Here is a 22,912-nt window from a genome sequence, read left to right as displayed (position 1 = left end):
GGCATGAGAAAGAGATTGCCTTGATTGGGCTTTTGGTTATTATAGGCACTCTCTGCGTTTGACCACTTCGTGTTTATTTAGCCGGATGGGAAGGCAGCGCTTTCTTGTACGTGACGGGATGCAAATTCTTGAAGGCTCTCTTTAGTGACGGGTCCAAACAAAGATCTCATCTGCTCCTCTAGCCCTATCGGCGACTCGTGCACTTCGAGCCTTCTTAGTGACGGCGCAAGTTGCTGACTGCTGACTGCGTTGGTGGTATAGTGGTGAGCATAGCTGCCTTCCAAGCAGTTGGAGAGAGCAGTGCGCATGTCCTTTGGCTCGGGCTGACGTCGAAGCAGAACTCCCTCTGTGACCTGTGCCTCCACCCAAAATTTTGGATGGAATAATTTCGGATGGACCCATCATTAGCTGAAGTCGCATAACACTTGCAACACTACCCGTAGCAGGGGTCATTGTTTGGACTCTTTTTTTTTTTTTTTTTTTTTAATTGCGCTTTAAACAAAAAGTATTGTGTCAATGCAACTGAACAACATTTATTAGGAACACAGTGCGTCAATAAAGCTACTGACTTCCGCCTGCGTTGGTGGTATAGTGGTGAGCATAGCTGCCTTCCAAGCAGTTGACCCGGGTTCGATTCCCGGCCAACGCATGTCCTTTGGCTCGGGCTGACGTCGAAGCAGAACTCCTTCTGTGACCTGCGACTCCAACCAAACATTTTGGATGGATCATTCGGAAGACGAAAAGAACCAGCTCTCCCCGTCGGGGAATCGAACCCCGGTCTTCCGCGTGACAGGCGGAGATACTGTCCACTATACTAACGAGGAGCCGTGCATGCTGCCGTTTCTCCCCCAACTGACGGCACTGCACTGACATAACTAAACAATGCATGGCTTCTTCTGACGCAGACCCAGCCCTAGCACCGTAAAATTTCTGATGGACCCATCATTAGCTGAAGTCGCATAACACTTGGAACACTACCCGTAGCAGGGGTCATTGTTTGGACTCTTTTTTTTTTTTTTTTTTTTTTTAAATTGCGCTTTAAACAAAAAGTATTGCGTCAATGCAACTGAACAACATTAATTAGGAACACAGTGCGTCAAAAAGCAAAATGACAGTTAAAGGCATTTCGTTATTGAACTCTTTGATGACATCATTCAGCTAAGTTCAGTTTAAATAGTATCTGTGCAATAATTTGCAATCAAGTCAACGATATCGCTGTACATGAAGTGTCCCCAGCTCCGCCTGCCAGAAGCGACAGAGGCAAGAAACCAAAACTCGATCGGTGAAAGGATGGAGAAAAAACCGGGTGAGAAACCAGGCTCAGTCGGGGAGACAGTTCTCCCCTTGTCAGACGAAACCAGTAGATCAGCTCCAGGCTGCAGGAATGTCAGACTGTGCAGAAGAATCATCTGTTTCCTGTGGTCTTGTCCAGGTGGTCTTTACAAGGGATTTGTATCTGCGGCTCATCTAGTTGTCACGGTCTCCGCTGTGTTTCTGGGCCATAGAGGTCCTTTCTAGGTGTTGATCCACCATCTTCTCTGGATACGGACTGGATCCGGGTGACTGAAGCGGATACAGACTGGATCTGGTGGCTACGGTGACCTCGGAATAAGGGATTTCTTTAAAAGACTTTTTTTTTCATATAAGATTTTATCCAACTTTTCAGATAGAGGCATGAGAAAGAGATTGCCTTGATTGGGCTTTTGGTTATTGGTGGACCGAGAGGACTTTTTTGAGTTTTACTCCTCCCTTTTGGAGTGGGGGGGGGGGGGGGGTGGTGCTGACGAAACACATGTGGGCAGGCATTGTCACCCTTGATGACCCTTGGCGAGCGTAGTAGTTTAACAGAGGCAGCGCACAGGCCCGAGGGTTTGGAGACACAGCTCGAGTTTCTCTTCATTGTCGCATAAATCTTTCGCCTTTTACTAAAGATTTCCGTGGAGGGGAACTTTTGCGAGTGACCTGTATTTTTGGGTGCTCTGCTCACAGCAGAGCTACATCGAAATGTCAAGAGCAGAATCAGTTTGACCGTCCGGCAGCATGCTGCGAGAGGGCTTGCCACTGGTCATCGTCTGAATAGGCACTCTCTGCGTTTGACCACTTCGTGTTTATTTAGCCGGATGGGAAGGCAGCGCTTTCTTGTACGTGACGGGATGCAAATTCTTGAAGGCTCTCTTTAGTGACGGGTCCAAACAAAGATCTCATCTGCTCCTCTAGCCCTATCGGCGACTCGTGCACTTCGAGCCTTCTTAGTGACGGCGCAAGTTGCTGACTGCTGACTGCGTTGGTGGTATAGTGGTGAGCATAGCTGCCTTCCAAGCAGTTGACCCGGATTCGATTCCCGGCCAACGCATATCCTTTGGCTCGGGCTGACGTCGAAGCAGAACTCCCTCTGTGACCTGTGCCTCCACCCAAAACTTTTGGATGGAATAATTTCGGATGGACCCATCATTAGCTGAAGTCGCATAACACTTGCAACACTACCGGTAGCAGGGGTCATTGTTTGGACTCTTTTTTTTTTTTTTTTTTTTTTTAATTGCGCTTTAAATAAAAAGTATTGTGTCAATGCAACTGAACAACATTTATTAGGAACACAGTGCGTCAATAAAGCTACTGACTTCCGCCTGCGTTGGTGGTATAGTGGTGAGCATAGCTGCCTTCCAAGCAGTTGACCCGGGTTCGATTCCCGGCCAACGCATGTCCTTTGGCTCGGGCTGACGTCGAAGCAGAACTCCTTCTGTGACCTGCGAATCCAACCAAACATTTTGGATGGATCATTCGGAAGACGAAAAGAACCAGCTCTCCCCGTCGGGGAATCGAACCCCGGTCTTCCGCGTGACAGGCGGAGATACTGTCCACTATACTAACGAGGAGCCGTGCATGCTGCCGTTTCTCCCCCAACTGACGGCACTGCACTGACATAACTAAACAATGCATGGCTTCTTCTGACGCAGACCCAGCCCTAGCACCGTAAAATTTCTGATGGACCCATCATTAGCTGAAGTCGCATAACACTTGGAACACTACCCGTAGCAGGGGTCATTGTTTGGACTCTTTTTTTTTTTTTTTTTTTTTAATTGCGCTTTAAACAGAAAGTATTGCGTCAATGCAACTGAACAACATTAATTAGGAACACACTGCGTCAAAAAGCAAAATGACAGTTAAAGGCATTTCGTTATTGAACTATTTGATGACATCATTCAGCTAAGTTCAGTTTAAATAGTATCTGTGCAATAATTTGCAATCAAGTCAACGATATCGCTGTACATGAAGTGTCCCCAGCTCCGCCTGCCAGAAGCGACAGAGGGAAGAAACCAAAACTCGATCGGTGAAAGGATGGAGAAAAAACCCGGTGAGAAACCAGGCTCAGTCGGGGAGACAGTTCTCCCCTTGTCAGACGAAACCAGTAGATCAGCTCCAGGCTGCAGGAATGTCAGACTGTGCAGAAGAATCATCTGTTTCCTGTGGTCTTGTCCAGGTGGTCTTTACAAGGGATTTGTATCTGCGGCTCATCTAGTTGTCACGGTCTCTGCTGTGTTTCTGGGCCATAGAGGTCCTTTCTAGGTGTTGATCCACCATCTTCTCTGGATACGGACTGGATCCGGGTGACTGAAGCGGATACAGACTGGATCTGGTGGCTACGGTGACCTCGGAATAAGGGATTTCTTTAAAAGACTTTTTTTTTCATATAAGATTTTATCCAACTTTTCAGATAGAGGCATGAGAAAGAGATTGCCTTGATTGGGCTTTTGGTTATTATAGGCACTCTCTGCGTTTGACCACTTCGTGTTTATTTAGCCGGATGGGAAGGCAGCACTTTCTTGTACGTGACGGGATGCAAATTCTTGAAGGCTCTCTTTAGTGACGGGTCCAAACAAAGATCTCATCTGCTCCTCTAGCCCTATCGGCGACTCGTGCACTTCGAGCCTTCTTAGTGACGGCGCAAGTTTCTGACTGCTCACTGCGTTGGTGGTATAGTGGTGAGCATAGCTGCCTTCCAAGCAGTTGGAGAGAGCAGTGCGCATGTCCTTTGGCTCGGGCTGACGTCGAAGCAGAACTCCCTCTGTGACCTGTGCCTCCACCCAAAATTTTGGATGGAATAATTTCGGATGGACCCATCATTAGCTGAAGTCGCATAACACTTGCAACACTACCCGTAGCAGGGGTCATTGTTTGGACTCTTTTTTTTTTTTTTTTTTTTTTTTTAATTGCGCTTTAAACAAAAAGTATTGTGTCAATGCAACTGAACAACATTTATTAGGAACACAGTGCGTCAAAAAGCAAAATGACAGTTAAAGGCATTTCGTTATTGAACTCTTTGATGACATCATTCAGCTAAGTTCAGTTTAAATAGTATCTGTGCAATAATTTGCAATCAAGTCAACGATATCGCTGTACATGAAGTGTCCCCAGCTCCGCCTGCCAGAAGCGACAGAGGCAAGAAACCAAAACTCGATCGGTGAAAGGATGGAGAAAAAACCCGGTGAGAAACCAGGCTCAATCGGGGAGACAGTTCTCCCCTTGTCAGACGAAACCAGTAGATCAGCTCCAGGCTGCAGGAATGTCAGACTGTGCAGAAGAATCATCTGTTTCCTGTGGTCTTGTCCAGGTGGTCTTTACAGGGGATTTGTATCTGCGGCTCATCTAGTTGTCACGGTCTCCGCTGTGTTTCTGGGCCATAGAGGTCCTTTCTAGGTGTTGATCCACCATCTTCTCTGGATACAGACTGGATCCGGGTGACTGAATCGGATACAGACTGGATCTGGTGGCTACGGTGACCTCGGAATAAGGGATTTCTTTAAAAGACTTTTTTTTTCATATAAAATTTTATCCAACTTTTCAGATAGAGGCATGAGAAAGAGATTGCCTTGATTGGGCTTTTGGTTATTATAGGCACTCTCTGCGTTTGACCACTTCGTGTTTATTTAGCCGGATGGGAAGGCAGCGCTTTCTTGTACGTGACGGGATGCAAATTCTTGAAGGCTCTCTTTAGTGACAGGTCCAAACAAAGATCTCATCTGCTCCTCTAGCCCTATCGGCGACTCGTGCACTTCGAGCCTTCTTAGTGACGGCGCAAGTTGCTGACTGCGTTGGTGGTATAGTGGTGAGCATAGCTGCCTTCCAAGCAGTTGACCCGGATTCGATTCCCAGCCAACGCATATCCTTTGGCTCGGGCTGACGTCGAAGCAGAACTCCCTCTGTGACCTGTGCCTCCACCCAAAATTTTGGATGGAATAATTTCGGATGGACCCATCATTAGCTGAAGTCGCATAACACTTGCAACACTACCCGTAGCAGGGGTCATTGTTTGGACTCTTTTTTTTTTTTTTTTTTTTTTTTTTTTTAATTGCGCTTTAAACAAAAAGTATTGTGTCAATGCAACTGAACAACATTTATTAGGAACACAGTGCGTCAATAAAGCTACTGACTTCCGCCTGCGTTGGTGGTATAGTGGTGAGCATAGCTGCCTTCCAAGCAGTTGACCCGGGTTCGATTCCCGGCCAACGCATGTCCTTTGGCTCGGGCTGACGTCGAAGCAGAACTCCTTCTGTGACCTGCGAATCCAACCAAACATTTTGGATGGATCATTCGGAAGACGAAAAGAACCAGCTCTCCCCGTCGGGGAATCGAACCCCGGTCTTCCGCGTGACAGGCGGAGATACTGTCCACTATACTAACGAGGAGCCGTGCATGCTGCCGTTTCTCCCCCAACTGACGGCACTGCACTGACATAACTAAACAATGCATGGCTTCTTCTGACGCAGACCCAGCCCTAGCACCGTAAAATTTCTGATGGACCCATCATTAGCTGAAGTCGCATAACACTTGGAACACTACCCGTAGCAGGGGTCATTGTTTGGACTCTTTTTTTTTTTTTTTTTTTTTAAATTGCGCTTTAAACAGAAAGTATTGCGTCAATGCAACTGAACAACATTAATTAGGAACACAGTGCGTCAAAAAGCAAAATGACAGTTAAAGGCATTTCGTTATTGAACTCTTTGATGACATCATTCAGCTAAGTTCAGTTTAAATAGTATCTGTGCAATAATTTGCAATCAAGTCAACGATATCGCTGTACATGAAGTGTCCCCAGCTCCGCCTGCCAGAAGCGACAGAGGGAAGAAACCAAAACTCGATCGGTGAAAGGATGGAGAAAAAACCCGGTGAGAAACCAGGCTCAGTCGGGGAGACAGTTCTCCCCTTGTCAGACGAAACCAGTAGATCAGCTCCAGGCTGCAGGAATGTCAGACTGTGCAGAAGAATCATCTGTTTCCTGTGGTCTTGTCCAGGTGGTCTTTACAAGGGATTTGTATCTGCGGCTCATCTAGTTGTCACGGTCTCTGCTGTGTTTCTGGGCCATAGAGGTCCTTTCTAGGTGTTGATCCACCATCTTCTCTGGATACGGACTGGATCCGGGTGACTGAAGCGGATACAGACTGGATCTGGTGGCTACGGTGACCTCGGAATAAGGGATTTCTTTAAAAGACTTTTTTTTTCATATAAGATTTTATCCAACTTTTCAGATAGAGGCATGAGAAAGAGATTGCCTTGATTGGGCTTTTGGTTATTATAGGCACTCTCTGCGTTTGACCACTTCGTGTTTATTTAGCCGGATGGGAAGGCAGCACTTTCTTGTACGTGACGGGATGCAAATTCTTGAAGGCTCTCTTTAGTGACGGGTCCAAACAAAGATCTCATCTGCTCCTCTAGCCCTATCGGCGACTCGTGCACTTCGAGCCTTCTTAGTGACGGCGCAAGTTTCTGACTGCTGACTGCGTTGGTGGTATAGTGGTGAGCATAGCTGCCTTCCAAGCAGTTGGAGAGAGCAGTGCGCATGTCCTTTGGCTCGGGCTGATGTCGAAGCAGAACTCCCTCTGTGACCTGTGCCTCCACCCAAAATTTTGGATGGAATAATTTCGGATGGACCCATCATTAGCTGAAGTCGCATAACACTTGCAACACTACCCGTAGCAGGGGTCATTGTTTGGACTCTTTTTTTTTTTTTTTTTTTTTTTTTAATTGCGCTTTAAACAAAAAGTATTGTGTCAATGCAACTGAACAACATTTATTAGGAACACAGTGCGTCAAAAAGCAAAATGACAGTTAAAGGCATTTCGTTATTGAACTCTTTGATGACATCATTCAGCTAAGTTCAGTTTAAATAGTATCTGTGCAATAATTTGCAATCAAGTCAACGATATCGCTGTACATGAAGTGTCCCCAGCTCCGCCTGCCAGAAGCGACAGAGGCAAGAAACCAAAACTCGATCGGTGAAAGGATGGAGAAAAAACCCGGTGAGAAACCAGGCTCAATCGGGGAGACAGTTCTCCCCTTGTCAGACGAAACCAGTAGATCAGCTCCAGGCTGCAGGAATGTCAGACTGTGCAGAAGAATCATCTGTTTCCTGTGGTCTTGTCCAGGTGGTCTTTACAGGGGATTTGTATCTGCGGCTCATCTAGTTGTCACGGTCTCCGCTGTGTTTCTGGGCCATAGAGGTCCTTTCTAGGTGTTGATCCACCATCTTCTCTGGATACAGACTGGATCCGGGTGACTGAAGCGGATACAGACTGGATCTGGTGGCTACGGTGACCTCGGAATAAGGGATTTCTTTAAAAGACTTTTTTTTTCATATAAGATTTTATCCAACTTTTCAGATAGAGGCATGAGAAAGAGATTGCCTTGATTGGGCTTTTGGTTATTATAGGCACTCTCTGCGTTTGACCACTTCGTGTTTATTTAGCTGGATGGGAAGGCAGCGCTTTCTTGTACGTGACGGGATGCAAATTCTTGAAGGCTCTCTTTAGTGACAGGTCCAAACAAAGATCTCATCTGCTCCTCTAGCCCTATCGGCGACTCGTGCACTTCGAGCCTTCTTAGTGACGGCGCAAGTTGCTGACTGCGTTGGTGGTATAGTGGTGAGCATAGCTGCCTTCCAAGCAGTTGACCCGGATTCGATTCCCAGCCAACGCATATCCTTTGGCTCGGGCTGACGTCGAAGCAGAACTCCCTCTGTGACCTGTGCCTCCACCCAAAACTTTTGGATGGAATAATTTCGGATGGACCCATCATTAGCTGAAGTCGCATAACACTTGCAACACTACCGGTAGCAGGGGTCATTGTTTGGACTCTTTTTTTTTTTTTTATTTTTTTTTTTTTTTAATTGCGCTTTAAACAAAAAGTATTGTGTCAATGCAACTGAACAACATTTATTAGGAACACAGTGCGTCAATAAAGCTACTGACTTCCGCCTGCGTTGGTGGTATAGTGGTGAGCATAGCTGCCTTCCAAGCAGTTGACCCGGGTTCGATTCCCGGCCAACGCATGTCCTTTGGCTCGGGCTGACGTCGAAGCAGAACTCCTTCTGTGACCTGCGACTCCAACCAAACATTTTGGATGGATCATTCGGAAGACGAAAAGAACCAGCTCTCCCCGTCGGGGAATCGAACCCCGGTCTTCCGCGTGACAGGCGGAGATACTGTCCACTATACTAACGAGGAGCCGTGCATGCTGCCGTTTCTCCCCCAACTGACGGCACTGCACTGACATAACTAAACAATGCATGGCTTCTTCTGACGCAGACCCAGCCCTAGCACCGTAAAATTTCTGATGGACCCATCATTAGCTGAAGTCGCATAACACTTGGAACACTACCCGTAGCAGGGGTCATTGTTTGGACTCTTTTTTTTTTTTTTTTTTTTTTTAAATTGCGCTTTAAACAAAAAGTATTGCGTCAATGCAACTGAACAACATTAATTAGGAACACAGTGCGTCAAAAAGCAAAATGACAGTTAAAGGCATTTCGTTATTGAACTCTTTGATGACATCATTCAGCTAAGTTCAGTTTAAATAGTATCTGTGCAATAATTTGCAATCAAGTCAACGATATCGCTGTACATGAAGTGTCCCCAGCTCCGCCTGCCAGAAGCGACAGAGGCAAGAAACCAAAACTCGATCGGTGAAAGGATGGAGAAAAAACCCGGTGAGAAACCAGGCTCAGTCGGGGAGACAGTTCTCCCCTTGTCAGACGAAACCAGTAGATCAGCTCCAGGCTGCAGGAATGTCAGACTGTGCAGAAGAATCATCTGTTTCCTGTGGTCTTGTCCAGGTGGTCTTTACAAGGGATTTGTATCTGCGGCTCATCTAGTTGTCACGGTCTCCGCTGTGTTTCTGGGCCATAGAGGTCCTTTCTAGGTGTTGATCCACCATCTTCTCTGGATACGGACTGGATCCGGGTGACTGAAGCGGATACAGACTGGATCTGGTGGCTACGGTGACCTCGGAATAAGGGATTTCTTTAAAAGACTTTTTTTTTCATATAAGATTTTATCCAACTTTTCAGATAGAGGCATGAGAAAGAGATTGCCTTGATTGGGCTTTTGGTTATTGGTGGACCGAGAGGACTTTTTTGAGTTTTACTCCTCCCTTTTGGAGTGGGGGGGGGGGGGTGCTGACGAAACACATGTGGGCAGGCATTGTCACCCTTGATGACCCTTGGCGAGCGTAGTAGTTTAACAGAGGCAGCGCACAGGCCCGAGGGTTTGGAGACACAGCTCGAGTTTCTCTTCATTGTCGCATAAATCTTTCGCCTTTTACTAAAGATTTCCGTGGAGGGGAACTTTTGCGAGTGACCTGTATTTTTGGGTGCTCTGCTCACAGCAGAGCTACATCGAAATGTCAAGAGCAGAATCAGTTTGACCGTCCGGCAGCATGCTGCGAGAGGGCTTGCCACTGGTCATCGTCTGAATAGGCACTCTCTGCGTTTGACCACTTCGTGTTTATTTAGCCGGATGGGAAGGCAGCGCTTTTTTGTACGTGACGGGATGCAAATTCTTGAAGGCTCTCTTTAGTGACGGGTCCAAACAAAGATCTCATCTGCTCCTCTAGCCCTATCGGCGACTCGTGCACTTCGAGCCTTCTTAGTGACGGCGCAAGTTGCTGACTGCTGACTGCGTTGGTGGTATAGTGGTGAGCATAGCTGCCTTCCAAGCAGTTGACCCGGATTCGATTCCCGGCCAACGCATATCCTTTGGCTCGGGCTGACGTCGAAGCAGAACTCCCTCTGTGACCTGTGCCTCCACCCAAAACTTTTGGATGGAATAATTTCGGATGGACCCATCATTAGCTGAAGTCGCATAACACTTGCAACACTACCGGTAGCAGGGGTCATTGTTTGGACTCTTTTTTTTTTTTTTTTTTTTTTTAATTGCGCTTTAAACAAAAAGTATTGTGTCAATGCAACTGAACAACATTTATTAGGAACACAGTGCGTCAATAAAGCTACTGACTTCCGCCTGCGTTGGTGGTATAGTGGTGAGCATAGCTGCCTTCCAAGCAGTTGACCCGGGTTCGATTCCCGGCCAACGCATGTCCTTTGGCTCGGGCTGACGTCGAAGCAGAACTCCTTCTGTGACCTGCGACTCCAACCAAACATTTTGGATGGATCATTCGGAAGACGAAAAGAACCAGCTCTCCCCGTCGGGGAATCGAACCCCGGTCTTCCGCGTGACAGGCGGAGATACTGTCCACTATACTAACGAGGAGCCGTGCATGCTGCCGTTTCTCCCCCAACTGACGGCACTGCACTGACATAACTAAACAATGCATGGCTTCTTCTGACGCAGACCCAGCCCTAGCACCGTAAAATTTCTGATGGACCCATCATTAGCTGAAGTCGCATAACACTTGGAACACTACCCGTAGCAGGGGTCATTGTTTGGACTCTTTTTTTTTTTTTTTTTTTTTAAATTGCGCTTTAAACAAAAAGTATTGCGTCAATGCAACTGAACAACATTAATTAGGAACACAGTGCGTCAAAAAGCAAAATGACAGTTAAAGGCATTTCGTTATTGAACTCTTTGATGACATCATTCAGCTAAGTTCAGTTTAAATAGTATCTGTGCAATAATTTGCAATCAAGTCAACGATATCGCTGTACATGAAGTGTCCCCAGCTCCGCCTGCCAGAAGCGACAGAGGCAAGAAACCAAAACTCGATCGGTGAAAGGATGGAGAAAAAACCGGGTGAGAAACCAGGCTCAGTCGGGGAGACAGTTCTCCCCTTGTCAGACGAAACCAGTAGATCAGCTCCAGGCTGCAGGAATGTCAGACTGTGCAGAAGAATCATCTGTTTCCTGTGGTCTTGTCCAGGTGGTCTTTACAAGGGATTTGTATCTGCGGCTCATCTAGTTGTCACGGTCTCCGCTGTGTTTCTGGGCCATAGAGGTCCTTTCTAGGTGTTGATCCACCATCTTCTCTGGATACGGACTGGATCCGGGTGACTGAAGCGGATACAGACTGGATCTGGTGGCTACGGTGACCTCGGAATAAGGGATTTCTTTAAAAGACTTTTTTTTTCATATAAGATTTTATCCAACTTTTCAGATAGAGGCATGAGAAAGAGATTGCCTTGATTGGGCTTTTGGTTATTATAGGCACTCTCTGCGTTTGACCACTTCGTGTTTATTTAGCCGGATGGGAAGGCAGCGCTTTCTTGTACGTGACGGGATGCAAATTCTTGAAGGCTCTCTTTAGTGACGGGTCCAAACAAAGATCTCATCTGCTCCTCTAGCCCTATCGGCGACTCGTGCACTTCGAGCCTTCTTAGTGACGGCGCAAGTTGCTGACTGCTGACTGCGTTGGTGGTATAGTGGTGAGCATAGCTGCCTTCCAAGCAGTTGGAGAGAGCAGTGCGCATGTCCTTTGGCTCGGGCTGACGTCGAAGCAGAACTCCCTCTGTGACCTGTGCCTCCACCCAAAATTTTGGATGGAATAATTTCGGATGGACCCATCATTAGCTGAAGTCGCATAACACTTGCAACACTACCCGTAGCAGGGGTCATTGTTTGGACTCTTTTTTTTTTTTTTTTTTTTTAATTGCGCTTTAAACAAAAAGTATTGTGTCAATGCAACTGAACAACATTTATTAGGAACACAGTGCGTCAATAAAGCTACTGACTTCCGCCTGCGTTGGTGGTATAGTGGTGAGCATAGCTGCCTTCCAAGCAGTTGACCCGGGTTCGATTCCCGGCCAACGCATGTCCTTTGGCTCGGGCTGACGTCGAAGCAGAACTCCTTCTGTGACCTGCGACTCCAACCAAACATTTTGGATGGATCATTCGGAAGACGAAAAGAACCAGCTCTCCCCGTCGGGGAATCGAACCCCGGTCTTCCGCGTGACAGGCGGAGATACTGTCCACTATACTAACGAGGAGCCGTGCATGCTGCCGTTTCTCCCCCAACTGACGGCACTGCACTGACATAACTAAACAATGCATGGCTTCTTCTGACGCAGACCCAGCCCTAGCACCGTAAAATTTCTGATGGACCCATCATTAGCTGAAGTCGCATAACACTTGGAACACTACCCGTAGCAGGGGTCATTGTTTGGACTCTTTTTTTTTTTTTTTTTTTTTTTAAATTGCGCTTTAAACAAAAAGTATTGCGTCAATGCAACTGAACAACATTAATTAGGAACACAGTGCGTCAAAAAGCAAAATGACAGTTAAAGGCATTTCGTTATTGAACTCTTTGATGACATCATTCAGCTAAGTTCAGTTTAAATAGTATCTGTGCAATAATTTGCAATCAAGTCAACGATATCGCTGTACATGAAGTGTCCCCAGCTCCGCCTGCCAGAAGCGACAGAGGCAAGAAACCAAAACTCGATCGGTGAAAGGATGGAGAAAAAACCGGGTGAGAAACCAGGCTCAGTCGGGGAGACAGTTCTCCCCTTGTCAGACGAAACCAGTAGATCAGCTCCAGGCTGCAGGAATGTCAGACTGTGCAGAAGAATCATCTGTTTCCTGTGGTCTTGTCCAGGTGGTCTTTACAAGGGATTTGTATCTGCGGCTCATCTAGTTGTCACGGTCTCCGCTGTGTTTCTGGGCCATAGAGGTCCTTTCTAGGTGTTGATCCACCATCTTCTCTGGATACGGACTGGATCCGGGTGACTGAAGCGGATACAGACTGGATCTGGTGGCTACGGTGACCTCGGAATAAGGGATTTCTTTAAAAGACTTTTTTTTTCATATAAGATTTTATCCAACTTTTCAGATAGAGGCATGAGAAAGAGATTGCCTTGATTGGGCTTTTGGTTATTGGTGGACCGAGAGGACTTTTTTGAGTTTTACTCCTCCCTTTTGGAGTGGGGGGGGGGGGGGGGTGGTGCTGACGAAACACATGTGGGCAGGCATTGTCACCCTTGATGACCCTTGGCGAGCGTAGTAGTTTAACAGAGGCAGCGCACAGGCCCGAGGGTTTGGAGACACAGCTCGAGTTTCTCTTCATTGTCGCATAAATCTTTCGCCTTTTACTAAAGATTTCCGTGGAGGGGAACTTTTGCGAGTGACCTGTATTTTTGGGTGCTCTGCTCACAGCAGAGCTACATCGAAATGTCAAGAGCAGAATCAGTTTGACCGTCCGGCAGCATGCTGCGAGAGGGCTTGCCACTGGTCATCGTCTGAATAGGCACTCTCTGCGTTTGACCACTTCGTGTTTATTTAGCCGGATGGGAAGGCAGCGCTTTCTTGTACGTGACGGGATGCAAATTCTTGAAGGCTCTCTTTAGTGACGGGTCCAAACAAAGATCTCATCTGCTCCTCTAGCCCTATCGGCGACTCGTGCACTTCGAGCCTTCTTAGTGACGGCGCAAGTTGCTGACTGCTGACTGCGTTGGTGGTATAGTGGTGAGCATAGCTGCCTTCCAAGCAGTTGACCCGGATTCGATTCCCGGCCAACGCATATCCTTTGGCTCGGGCTGACGTCGAAGCAGAACTCCCTCTGTGACCTGTGCCTCCACCCAAAACTTTTGGATGGAATAATTTCGGATGGACCCATCATTAGCTGAAGTCGCATAACACTTGCAACACTACCGGTAGCAGGGGTCATTGTTTGGACTCTTTTTTTTTTTTTTTTTTTTTTTAATTGCGCTTTAAACAAAAAGTATTGTGTCAATGCAACTGAACAACATTTATTAGGAACACAGTGCGTCAATAAAGCTACTGACTTCCGCCTGCGTTGGTGGTATAGTGGTGAGCATAGCTGCCTTCCAAGCAGTTGACCCGGGTTCGATTCCCGGCCAACGCATGTCCTTTGGCTCGGGCTGACGTCGAAGCAGAACTCCTTCTGTGACCTGCGACTCCAACCAAACATTTTGGATGGATCATTCGGAAGACGAAAAGAACCAGCTCTCCCCGTCGGGGAATCGAACCCCGGTCTTCCGCGTGACAGGCGGAGATACTGTCCACTATACTAACGAGGAGCCGTGCATGCTGCCGTTTCTCCCCCAACTGACGGCACTGCACTGACATAACTAAACAATGCATGGCTTCTTCTGACGCAGACCCAGCCCTAGCACCGTAAAATTTCTGATGGACCCATCATTAGCTGAAGTCGCATAACACTTGGAACACTACCCGTAGCAGGGGTCATTGTTTGGACTCTTTTTTTTTTTTTTTTTTTTAAATTGCGCTTTAAACAAAAAGTATTGCGTCAATGCAACTGAACAACATTAATTAGGAACACAGTGCGTCAAAAAGCAAAATGACAGTTAAAGGCATTTCGTTATTGAACTCTTTGATGACATCATTCAGCTAAGTTCAGTTTAAATAGTATCTGTGCAATAATTTGCAATCAAGTCAACGATATCGCTGTACATGAAGTGTCCCCAGCTCCGCCTGCCAGAAGCGACAGAGGCAAGAAACCAAAACTCGATCGGTGAAAGGATGGAGAAAAAACCGGGTGAGAAACCAGGCTCAGTCGGGGAGACAGTTCTCCCCTTGTCAGACGAAACCAGTAGATCAGCTCCAGGCTGCAGGAATGTCAGACTGTGCAGAAGAATCATCGGTTTCCTGTGGTCTTGTCCAGGTGGTCTTTACAAGGGATTTGTATCTGCGGCTCATCTAGTTGTCACGGTCTCCGCTGTGTTTCTGGGCCATAGAGGTCCTTTCTAGGTGTTGATCCACCATCTTCTCTGGATACGGACTGGATCCGGGTGACTGAAGCGGATACAGACTGGATCTGGTGGCTACGGTGACCTCGGAATAAGGGATTTCTTTAAAAGACTTTTTTTTTCATATAAGATTTTATCCAACTTTTCAGATAGAGGCATGAGAAAGAGATTGCCTTGATTGGGCTTTTGGTTATTATAGGCACTCTCTGCGTTTGACCACTTCGTGTTTATTTAGCCGGATGGGAAGGCAGCGCTTTCTTGTACGTGACGGGATGCAAATTCTTGAAGGCTCTCTTTAGTGACGGGTCCAAACAAAGATCTCATCTGCTCCTCTAGCCCTATCGGCGACTCGTGCACTTCGAGCCTTCTTAGTGACGGCGCAAGTTGCTGACTGCTGACTGCTGACTGCGTTGGTGGTATAGTGGTGAGCATAGCTGCCTTCCAAGCAGTTGACCCGGATTCGATTCCCGGCCAACGCATATCCTTTGGCTCGGGCTGATGTCGAAGCAGAACTCCCTCTGTGACCTGTGCCTCCACCCAAAACTTTTGGATGGAATAATTTCGGATGGACCCATCATTAGCTGAAGTCGCATAACACTTGCAACACTACCGGTAGCAGGGGTCATTGTTTGGACTCTTTTTATTTTTTTTTTTTTTTTTTAATTGCGCTTTAAATAAAAAGTATTGTGTCAATGCAACTGAACAACATTTATTAGGAACACAGTGCGTCAATAAAGCTACTGACTTCCGCCTGCGTTGGTGGTATAGTGGTGAGCATAGCTGCCTTCCAAGCAGTTGACCCGGGTTCGATTCCCGGCCAACGCATGTCCTTTGGCTCGGGCTGACGTCGAAGCAGAACTCCTTCTGTGACCTGCGAATCCAACCAAACATTTTGGATGGATCATTCGGAAGACGAAAAGAACCAGCTCTCCCCGTCGGGGAATCGAACCCCGGTCTTCCGCGTGACAGGCGGAGATACTGTCCACTATACTAACGAGGAGCCGTGCATGCTGCCGTTTCTCCCCCAACTGACGGCACTGCACTGACATAACTAAACAATGCATGGCTTCTTCTGACGCAGACCCAGCCCTAGCACCGTAAAATTTCTGATGGACCCATCATTAGCTGAAGTCGCATAACACTTGGAACACTACCCGTAGCAGGGGTCATTGTTTGGACTCTTTTTTTTTTTTTTTTTTTTTTAAATTGCGCTTTAAACAGAAAGTATTGCGTCAATGCAACTGAACAACATTAATTAGGAACACACTGCGTCAAAAAGCAAAATGACAGTTAAAGGCATTTCGTTATTGAACTATTTGATGACATCATTCAGCTAAGTTCAGTTTAAATAGTATCTGTGCAATAATTTGCAATCAAGTCAACGATATCGCTGTACATGAAGTGTCCCCAGCTCCGCCTGCCAGAAGCGACAGAGGGAAGAAACCAAAACTCGATCGGTGAAAGGATGGAGAAAAAACCCGGTGAGAAACCAGGCTCAGTCGGGGAGACAGTTCTCCCCTTGTCAGACGAAACCAGTAGATCAGCTCCAGGCTGCAGGAATGTCAGACTGTGCAGAAGAATCATCTGTTTCCTGTGGTCTTGTCCAGGTGGTCTTTACAAGGGATTTGTATCTGCGGCTCATCTAGTTGTCACGGTCTCTGCTGTGTTTCTGGGCCATAGAGGTCCTTTCTAGGTGTTGATCCACCATCTTCTCTGGATACGGACTGGATCCGGGTGACTGAAGCGGATACAGACTGGATCTGGTGGCTACGGTGACCTCGGAATAAGGGATTTCTTTAAAAGACTTTTTTTTTCATATAAGATTTTATCCAACTTTTCAGATAGAGGCATGAGAAAGAGATTGCCTTGATTGGGCTTTTGGTTATTATAGGCACTCTCTGCGTTTGACCACTTCGTGTTTATTTAGCCGGATGGGAAGGCAGCACTTTCTTGTACGTGACGGGATGCAAATTCTTGAAGGCTCTCTTTAGTGACGGGTCCAAACAAAGATCTCATCTGCTCCTCTAGCCCTATCGGCGACTCGTGCACTTCGAGCCTTCTTAGTGACGGCGCAAGTTTCTGACTGCTCACTGCGTTGGTGGTATAGTGGTGAGCATAGCTGCCTTCCAAGCAGTTGGAGAGAGCAGTGCGCATGTCCTTTGGCTCGGGCTGACGTCGAAGCAGAACTCCCTCTGTGACCTGTGCCTCCACCCAAAATTTTGGATGGAATAATTTCGGATGGACCCATCATTAGCTGAAGTCGCATAACACTTGCAACACTACCCGTAGCAGGGGTCATTGTTTGGACTCTTTTTTTTTTTTTTTTTTTTTTTTTAATTGCGCTTTAAACAAAAAGTATTGTGTCAATGCAACTGAACAACATTTATTAGGAACACAGTGCGTCAAAAAGCAAAATGACAGTTAAAGGCATTTCGTTATTGAACTCTTTGATGACATCATTCAGCTAAGTTCAGTTTAAATAGTATCTGTGCAATAATTTGCAATCAAGTCAACGATATCGCTGTACATGAAGTGTCCCCAGCTCCGCCTGCCAGAAGCGACAGAGGCAAGAAACCAAAACTCGATCGGTGAAAGGATGGAGAAAAAACCCGGTGAGAAACCAGGCTCAATCGGGGAGACAGTTCTCCCCTTGTCAGACGAAACCAGTAGATCAGCTCCAGGCTGCAGGAATGTCAGACTGTGCAGAAGAATCATCTGTTTCCTGTGGTCTTGTCCAGGTGGTCTTTACAGGGGATTTGTATCTGCGGCTCATCTAGTTGTCACGGTCTCCGCTGTGTTTCTGGGCCATAGAGGTCCTTTCTAGGTGTTGATCCACCATCTTCTCTGGATACAGACTGGATCCGGGTGACTGAATCGGATACAGACTGGATCTGGTGGCTACGGTGACCTCGGAATAAGGGATTTCTTTAAAAGACTTTTTTTTTCATATAAAATTTTATCCAACTTTTCAGATAGAGGCATGAGAAAGAGATTGCCTTGATTGGGCTTTTGGTTATTATAGGCACTCTCTGCGTTTGACCACTTCGTGTTTATTTAGCCGGATGGGAAGGCAGCGCTTTCTTGTACGTGACGGGATGCAAATTCTTGAAGGCTCTCTTTAGTGACAGGTCCAAACAAAGATCTCATCTGCTCCTCTAGCCCTATCGGCGACTCGTGCACTTCGAGCCTTCTTAGTGACGGCGCAAGTTGCTGACTGCGTTGGTGGTATAGTGGTGAGCATAGCTGCCTTCCAAGCAGTTGACCCGGATTCGATTCCCAGCCAACGCATATCCTTTGGCTCGGGCTGACGTCGAAGCAGAACTCCCTCTGTGACCTGTGCCTCCACCCAAAATTTTGGATGGAATAATTTCGGATGGACCCATCATTAGCTGAAGTCGCATAACACTTGCAACACTACCCGTAGCAGGGGTCATTGTTTGGACTCTTTTTTTTTTTTTTTTTTTTTTTTTTTTTAATTGCGCTTTAAACAAAAAGTATTGTGTCAATGCAACTGAACAACATTTATTAGGAACACAGTGCGTCAATAAAGCTACTGACTTCCGCCTGCGTTGGTGGTATAGTGGTGAGCATAGCTGCCTTCCAAGCAGTTGACCCGGGTTCGATTCCCGGCCAACGCATGTCCTTTGGCTCGGGCTGACGTCGAAGCAGAACTCCTTCTGTGACCTGCGAATCCAACCAAACATTTTGGATGGATCATTCGGAAGACGAAAAGAACCAGCTCTCCCCGTCGGGGAATCGAACCCCGGTCTTCCGCGTGACAGGCGGAGATACTGTCCACTATACTAACGAGGAGCCGTGCATGCTGCCGTTTCTCCCCCAACTGACGGCACTGCACTGACATAACTAAACAATGCATGGCTTCTTCTGACGCAGACCCAGCCCTAGCACCGTAAAATTTCTGATGGACCCATCATTAGCTGAAGTCGCATAACACTTGGAACACTACCCGTAGCAGGGGTCATTGTTTGGACTCTTTTTTTTTTTTTTTTTTTTTAAATTGCGCTTTAAACAGAAAGTATTGCGTCAATGCAACTGAACAACATTAATTAGGAACACAGTGCGTCAAAAAGCAAAATGACAGTTAAAGGCATTTCGTTATTGAACTCTTTGATGACATCATTCAGCTAAGTTCAGTTTAAATAGTATCTGTGCAATAATTTGCAATCAAGTCAACGATATCGCTGTACATGAAGTGTCCCCAGCTCCGCCTGCCAGAAGCGACAGAGGGAAGAAACCAAAACTCGATCGGTGAAAGGATGGAGAAAAAACCCGGTGAGAAACCAGGCTCAGTCGGGGAGACAGTTCTCCCCTTGTCAGACGAAACCAGTAGATCAGCTCCAGGCTGCAGGAATGTCAGACTGTGCAGAAGAATCATCTGTTTCCTGTGGTCTTGTCCAGGTGGTCTTTACAAGGGATTTGTATCTGCGGCTCATCTAGTTGTCACGGTCTCTGCTGTGTTTCTGGGCCATAGAGGTCCTTTCTAGGTGTTGATCCACCATCTTCTCTGGATACGGACTGGATCCGGGTGACTGAAGCGGATACAGACTGGATCTGGTGGCTACGGTGACCTCGGAATAAGGGATTTCTTTAAAAGACTTTTTTTTTCATATAAGATTTTATCCAACTTTTCAGATAGAGGCATGAGAAAGAGATTGCCTTGATTGGGCTTTTGGTTATTATAGGCACTCTCTGCGTTTGACCACTTCGTGTTTATTTAGCCGGATGGGAAGGCAGCACTTTCTTGTACGTGACGGGATGCAAATTCTTGAAGGCTCTCTTTAGTGACGGGTCCAAACAAAGATCTCATCTGCTCCTCTAGCCCTATCGGCGACTCGTGCACTTCGAGCCTTCTTAGTGACGGCGCAAGTTTCTGACTGCTGACTGCGTTGGTGGTATAGTGGTGAGCATAGCTGCCTTCCAAGCAGTTGGAGAGAGCAGTGCGCATGTCCTTTGGCTCGGGCTGATGTCGAAGCAGAACTCCCTCTGTGACCTGTGCCTCCACCCAAAATTTTGGATGGAATAATTTCGGATGGACCCATCATTAGCTGAAGTCGCATAACACTTGCAACACTACCCGTAGCAGGGGTCATTGTTTGGACTCTTTTTTTTTTTTTTTTTTTTTTTTTTAATTGCGCTTTAAACAAAAAGTATTGTGTCAATGCAACTGAACAACATTTATTAGGAACACAGTGCGTCAAAAAGCAAAATGACAGTTAAAGGCATTTCGTTATTGAACTCTTTGATGACATCATTCAGCTAAGTTCAGTTTAAATAGTATCTGTGCAATAATTTGCAATCAAGTCAACGATATCGCTGTACATGAAGTGTCCCCAGCTCCGCCTGCCAGAAGCGACAGAGGCAAGAAACCAAAACTCGATCGGTGAAAGGATGGAGAAAAAACCCGGTGAGAAACCAGGCTCAATCGGGGAGACAGTTCTCCCCTTGTCAGACGAAACCAGTAGATCAGCTCCAGGCTGCAGGAATGTCAGACTGTGCAGAAGAATCATCTGTTTCCTGTGGTCTTGTCCAGGTGGTCTTTACAGGGGATTTGTATCTGCGGCTCATCTAGTTGTCACGGTCTCCGCTGTGTTTCTGGGCCATAGAGGTCCTTTCTAGGTGTTGATCCACCATCTTCTCTGGATACAGACTGGATCCGGGTGACTGAAGCGGATACAGACTGGATCTGGTGGCTACGGTGACCTCGGAATAAGGGATTTCTTTAAAAGACTTTTTTTTTCATATAAGATTTTATCCAACTTTTCAGATAGAGGCATGAGAAAGAGATTGCCTTGATTGGGCTTTTGGTTATTATAGGCACTCTCTGCGTTTGACCACTTCGTGTTTATTTAGCTGGATGGGAAGGCAGCGCTTTCTTGTACGTGACGGGATGCAAATTCTTGAAGGCTCTCTTTAGTGACAGGTCCAAACAAAGATCTCATCTGCTCCTCTAGCCCTATCGGCGACTCGTGCACTTCGAGCCTTCTTAGTGACGGCGCAAGTTGCTGACTGCGTTGGTGGTATAGTGGTGAGCATAGCTGCCTTCCAAGCAGTTGACCCGGATTCGATTCCCAGCCAACGCATATCCTTTGGCTCGGGCTGACGTCGAAGCAGAACTCCCTCTGTGACCTGTGCCTCCACCCAAAACTTTTGGATGGAATAATTTCGGATGGACCCATCATTAGCTGAAGTCGCATAACACTTGCAACACTACCGGTAGCAGGGGTCATTGTTTGGACTCTTTTTTTTTTTTTATTTTTTTTTTTTTTTAATTGCGCTTTAAACAAAAAGTATTGTGTCAATGCAACTGAACAACATTTATTAGGAACACAGTGCGTCAATAAAGCTACTGACTTCCGCCTGCGTTGGTGGTATAGTGGTGAGCATAGCTGCCTTCCACGCGCGGGCCAGTCACGGATAGGTGTAGAGCGCTAACTAGCCAATAGGAACGAAGGAAATTCAAGGAAGGCGGGGCGAAAAAAATACACAGAATTAGAGGTTCGAATCCCGTCTTGGCCACAAATACCATACAATGAGTTTGTTTTCGTTTTTTCATCTAGATACACTTTAAGTACGATTAACATATAATAGACGAACTTTGTGAACAAAGATAAAATAAATCTTGTAATAATTGTTCTTTTGTATGGTGTACAAAATGTGCAACGATCTTAAGAAACATATACATTATAATAGGGAATAGTTATTTTTAATATAGAAAATTGTGAATTATTAAAAAGAACATTTTGACGTTTCAGGCCTTTATTTTTAAAGAGACATCTATTTATATTTGTATAACTGTGTACAGAAAACCTATATATATATATATGTAATATAACTAACACTCACAAAAAATTAAGTTATCCATTTTATTTATAGTAAAGTAATATACTTATTATAAAAATGATAAGAAAAACGAACCAAAATATATAATGATTAAATAAATATACATAAAATAATCATAGATTATTAAACAACAGCAACAAATATAATAAAAATAAAGATCTGGAGAACAGAAAAAAACAATAAAAATATGTTTACATTAAATAATTATGTATGTTTAATAGTAACAGTTATTAACATTCAGTGTTTACATATCAGCAGCTATGCTAATGATGTCTCTATGTGTTTCTCTGTTTCTGCTGGGATCTTCATCCCGTGGTAACTAGGATTTACACAAGCTCCAGTCTGGATCCAGAACACCTGAGAAGAGATGATGCTGACCCTCAGAGGACCCCAGATGATGCTAACCCTGAATCAACAAACAGAACTAACAATTATTGCTACAAGTGTGACTGCATCATATAATAATTATTAATTAATAATATTAATAATGTTCATCATCTGGCTGACTACGTCTTGCATTATTTTTCTACAAATCCTGTCATACGTGCACAAACTGACAGTCACCACTAATAAACTATTACTAAATATTGTAGAAACATAATTTTCTGTAAAGTTGCTTTCTAACGATTTGTATTGTAAAAAGCGCTATACAGATAAACTTGAATTGAATTGAATTGTATTATCTGAGCAAGTCAATAAAATTTAATATCAATAAAAAAGAAAATCAACAAAATGTATACATTTTTTAATCAATAAAACTTAACACACAGTTCAATACAGTTCAAACAAGGCCAAATGTAAAAAAAAAAAAAAAAATGAAAATATATATACATACATACATATACCACGGTCATATATATATATATATATATATATATATATATATATATATATATATATATATATATACACACACACATACATTTCAGATAAATGCTGTTCTTTTAAACTTTCAATTCATGTAAGAAACCTGAAAAGATTGTACTCGGCTGTTTTCAACATAACATAACAACAACAATAATAATAATAATCAGAAATGTTTCTGAGCAGTAAATCATCATATTTTCATGATTTCTGAAGATTATGTGACACTGAAGACTGG

General features: G+C 45.4%; 12 non-coding genes across 12 annotated transcripts; all 12 read left to right on the top strand.

The window, feature by feature from the left end:
* The first annotated feature begins 577 nt into the window (after window positions 1-577).
* On the top strand, window positions 578-649 carry trnag-ucc (transfer RNA glycine (anticodon UCC)). The gene has a single exon. It is a non-coding gene; the product is annotated as a tRNA-Gly (tRNA).
* A 1,232-nt stretch (window positions 650-1,881) lies between these two features.
* Window positions 1,882-1,996, top strand: LOC127980488 (U5 spliceosomal RNA). Its single transcript, XR_008159511.1, has one exon. It is a non-coding gene; the product is annotated as a U5 spliceosomal RNA (small nuclear RNA).
* A 630-nt stretch (window positions 1,997-2,626) lies between these two features.
* Window positions 2,627-2,698, top strand: trnag-ucc (transfer RNA glycine (anticodon UCC)). The gene has a single exon. It is a non-coding gene; the product is annotated as a tRNA-Gly (tRNA).
* A 2,739-nt stretch (window positions 2,699-5,437) lies between these two features.
* Window positions 5,438-5,509, top strand: trnag-ucc (transfer RNA glycine (anticodon UCC)). Its single transcript has one exon. It is a non-coding gene; the product is annotated as a tRNA-Gly (tRNA).
* A 2,742-nt stretch (window positions 5,510-8,251) lies between these two features.
* On the top strand, window positions 8,252-8,323 carry trnag-ucc (transfer RNA glycine (anticodon UCC)). Its single transcript has one exon. It is a non-coding gene; the product is annotated as a tRNA-Gly (tRNA).
* Window positions 8,324-9,549: 1,226 nt separating this feature from the next.
* Window positions 9,550-9,664, top strand: LOC127980487 (U5 spliceosomal RNA). The gene has a single exon (XR_008159510.1). It is a non-coding gene; the product is annotated as a U5 spliceosomal RNA (small nuclear RNA).
* A 630-nt stretch (window positions 9,665-10,294) lies between these two features.
* On the top strand, window positions 10,295-10,366 carry trnag-ucc (transfer RNA glycine (anticodon UCC)). The gene has a single exon. It is a non-coding gene; the product is annotated as a tRNA-Gly (tRNA).
* A 1,597-nt stretch (window positions 10,367-11,963) lies between these two features.
* trnag-ucc (transfer RNA glycine (anticodon UCC)) lies at window positions 11,964-12,035 on the top strand. Its single transcript has one exon. It is a non-coding gene; the product is annotated as a tRNA-Gly (tRNA).
* Window positions 12,036-13,267: 1,232 nt separating this feature from the next.
* Window positions 13,268-13,382, top strand: LOC127980486 (U5 spliceosomal RNA). Its single transcript, XR_008159509.1, has one exon. It is a non-coding gene; the product is annotated as a U5 spliceosomal RNA (small nuclear RNA).
* A 630-nt stretch (window positions 13,383-14,012) lies between these two features.
* Window positions 14,013-14,084, top strand: trnag-ucc (transfer RNA glycine (anticodon UCC)). Its single transcript has one exon. It is a non-coding gene; the product is annotated as a tRNA-Gly (tRNA).
* Window positions 14,085-15,702: 1,618 nt separating this feature from the next.
* On the top strand, window positions 15,703-15,774 carry trnag-ucc (transfer RNA glycine (anticodon UCC)). Its single transcript has one exon. It is a non-coding gene; the product is annotated as a tRNA-Gly (tRNA).
* Window positions 15,775-18,515: 2,741 nt separating this feature from the next.
* On the top strand, window positions 18,516-18,587 carry trnag-ucc (transfer RNA glycine (anticodon UCC)). The gene has a single exon. It is a non-coding gene; the product is annotated as a tRNA-Gly (tRNA).
* Window positions 18,588-22,912: the final 4,325 nt, after the last annotated feature.

Source organism: Carassius gibelio, chromosome B19 (genome assembly GCF_023724105.1).
Source record: "Carassius gibelio isolate Cgi1373 ecotype wild population from Czech Republic chromosome B19, carGib1.2-hapl.c, whole genome shotgun sequence".
In the NCBI taxonomy this organism is placed as follows: domain Eukaryota; kingdom Metazoa; phylum Chordata; class Actinopteri; order Cypriniformes; family Cyprinidae; genus Carassius; species Carassius gibelio.
This window is presented reverse-complemented; position numbering and strand designations above follow the sequence as displayed.